The sequence below is a fragment of the Chrysochloris asiatica genome, unplaced genomic scaffold, assembly GCF_000296735.1.
Source record: "Chrysochloris asiatica unplaced genomic scaffold, ChrAsi1.0 scaffold00002, whole genome shotgun sequence".
Classification (NCBI taxonomy): Eukaryota; Metazoa; Chordata; class Mammalia; order Afrosoricida; family Chrysochloridae; genus Chrysochloris; species Chrysochloris asiatica.
The window spans coordinates 20842588-20846117 of record NW_006408520.1 but is presented as its reverse complement, the minus strand read 5'-3'; positions in this window follow the sequence as shown (position 1 = coordinate 20846117).

The following is a 3530-nucleotide window of genomic DNA, read 5'->3' as shown; positions in this document are numbered from 1 at the left end:
GTTACATCACATACATTTTTTTTTTCTTTTCTGTCCTGAAACTTTGCTGCTGCTCTACCTGGGATATTTGCAGTTTAACAATTCTCATACATGCATACTGGGAAATGAAAGGATGTTAATCAGTGGAATATGGGAGCCAGTGTTTAAATGGTCCCCCCTTTTGTCCTGGTGGCACTATGGGTTAGATGTTGGGCTGCTAACCACAAGGTAAGCTGTTCATATCCACCAGCCCCTACACAGGAAAAAATGAGGTTTTGTGTTCCTGTAAACATTTACAGTCTTGGAAACCCTATGTAGGGTGTCTGGGAGTCGGAATAGACTTGATCGCAGTGGGTTTGAGTTGTTCTGGTTTTCTGTTCTTTGGGTGGGTAATTCTCCATGACTTATTAGAGGGGCAAGATTGAACACAGTTACCTATGTCAGTACTAAAATTTTAATATATAGGCAGAACACTTGATGATCTTGTGTAAACGCAGATTCTAATGCAGTAAGTTAAATGGGTAGAAGTTAGATGGCTGCATTTCTGCATTTCTGAAAAGCTCTCTGGTAATGCCAATATTGTGGATCACACTTTGAGTAGTAAGGAGCTAGATAGCACACCCTTGCTTGGATTGACTTTCCCTCCTTCCATGTTTCACTCTTCCTATTGCTTTTGATATCCTTGGTATCAGTTCTAAAAATAACTTTTCATATAAGCCTGTTTCTTAGGCTCTGTTTCATTAGCAGAACACAGACTTAAGATGTAGTATTGACCAAGAAATTCTACTAGGAATTATCCAATAGGGATTTATCCTCTAGCAATTTATTCACATGTTTGTGAAATAATGATATGTACAAGATCATGCATTACAACATTGTAAGAGCAAAGAATTGGAAAGCAGCATTTGTTTTTACCAGTTTTGTTGTTGTTGTGTACCATTGAGTCAGTTCTGAGCAGGGTTTCTGAGGAGCAGCTGTTGAGTTTGAACCACCGATCATGCAGTTCAAACTAACCTGAGGTTGAGTGCTTATCCTACGGCACCACTCAGGACTCCTTTTACCTTTAGGGGACTAGTTAAATGACTTACGGTATAGCTAGGGAGCTCTGGTAGCGTAGTGGTTACGAATCGGGCTGTGAACCTTAAGGTCAGCAGTTCAAAACTACCAGCTGCTCCACGGGAGAAATATGAGGCTTTCTACTCCCGTAAAGATTTACACCCTCGGAAACCCTGTACAGGGTCGCTATGGGTCGGAACTGACTCGACAGCACTTAACAACAACATAGCTATGTGATGGGCTACTATATAGCTAATAAGACAATAAGAAAGCTCTTTATTAATTGTGTTTTTTTTAAAAAAAACACTGCAATGAGTCGATTCCAGCTCATAGCTAGATAGCACACCCTTGCTTGGATTGCCTTTCCCTCCTTCCATGTTTAAAGTAACTCTAAAAGTTACTTTAAATGTTTGCTACAACCTGAAATCCATTTTCATTCTATAAGTTTTCCCCCATTTTCTTCCTTAGTATATTTAGAGTTGTTCTTCTCCTTTTTAACTTTTTGTTGTAAATTGGGTAAAAGTTTGTTATAAATCAGTTTAGTTCATAAAAAGATTTTAAATGATAGGTAACTTATAAATGGTCACTTAATAATATATTTGAACCCAAATATATTTCCAAGGCTGTAAATCTTTATGGAAACAGACAGCCTCATCTTTCTCTCAAAATGTGGCTGGTGAATTTGAACTTCTGATCTTGCAGTTAGCAGTCCAGTGCTCAGATAAGAGTATTTAAGATGAATGCTAAGTTAAAAAAATCAAAGTACAGAGCACTGTGTATATTAATGTCTCTATTTGAGTAAAATAAGGGAAAGTTAATTGTTTGTGTATGTATAAAATAGCTAGAAGGTTACAAATAAAAATAATAAAGCTGGTTTGAGTTAGGAAAATGAATGTTTGCTAATGAGGATGGAGAAGGACTTTTCCTAGTAATACCCTTTATACATTGTTAAAATTTTGAGCCCTATGATTATATTGACTACTGAATTAAAATTCTGTGTATCTGTTCTAGGACTATTACAGTTTTCCTTCTGTGAACCTGGAGGATTAGTATATATTTGGGTTAGTATGGAGTAAGGTCACATACTACCTATGTTATTATTTAAACTATTTGAGTCCGTATTTTATTTTCCCTGTGGATTCAAAACACATTATAACAACTACACTTTATATCTGGATTAAAAAAAAAAAACAAACTTTTACTGTCAGAGTAAATAACATTATATACATAATAAGCACTTTATAGATAACCTGTCAGGTATATTTGAATACCCTACATTTGTTTTCTGGTGTGGCCTTATAGGATAAATGCAGGACTGCAAGATCAGTTTGAACCACAAGGTCAGTGGTTCAAACTTACCAGTCACTCCTTGGACACCCTATACTGGGTCACTATGACTCAGAACTGACTTGACGGCACTTAACAACAACAACAACAAAAGCAAAGTGGACTTATTGTTTAAAACCCTTAGTAATTGGACAGTTATTAAGTTACTAGAGGGGGAAAGATTATTGGACTAAAATAAGAAAAAAAAAACTTGAATTATAGCAAAGTGATTGTTTTCTCTCATAAAGCAGGAGAAGTAGATGGCACAGTTTTGAATAATTCTTGTTAAAAGAGTGAAATGTTGAAAGTTTTGATACTCAAATATTAAACTTAAGTTATAATCAACTACAGTCTGAATTCAGAATCTGATAATACTAAAATACTAACAAGTATTTTGACCCACTTCTATAGTAAATTTTAACAAGTATATGACCTACTTCTATAGTAGGCATTGGGGATACAATGGTGAGCAACAACAAACATGGTTTTGTACTCATTGAACATATAATCTAGTGTCAGAAATAGACATTAAGCAAACAGCAACATTTATGATTGAATAATTACAAATGAACTAAGTGTTCTAAGGAAAAAAGTTCTCTGACAGTATGTATAAAAGGAATCTGATGTAAGTCTAGAGAATAGAGAAGACAGGCCTAGAGTTGAGATGTGAGCAATAAGAGGGTATGCAAAGTTTCATATCTTGCGGTTCATGTTATTTCAGCCTGTCATTTCCAAATTCAGCAGTTTTCTATTGCTATGTCACAAACTGGTATGGCACTGTGGGTTAATGTGCTGGACTGCAAAGTCAGTTTTAACCACAAGGTCAGCGGTTCAAGCTCACTAGCTACTCCTCAGAAACCCTATACAGGGTGGCTATGAATTGAAACTGACTGGGTAGTACTTAACAACAACAATGTAACAAACTACCCCAAACCTAAGCAGCTTAAAATAATAACTTTTTATTTCTCCTCCTTCTGTGGGTTGATTGGGTGGTGATTCTGCTGGTCATGCCTGAGCTCACTCCCACAACTGCAAGGACTTCATTCTTCTTGGATCAACTATCAACACTCGTGGAAGCAGCAGTCAAGAGATCAGATGACATATTGCATTAGGCAAATCTGCTGCACAAGAACTTTTTTAAAGTGTTGAAGAGCAAAGATGTCAGCTTG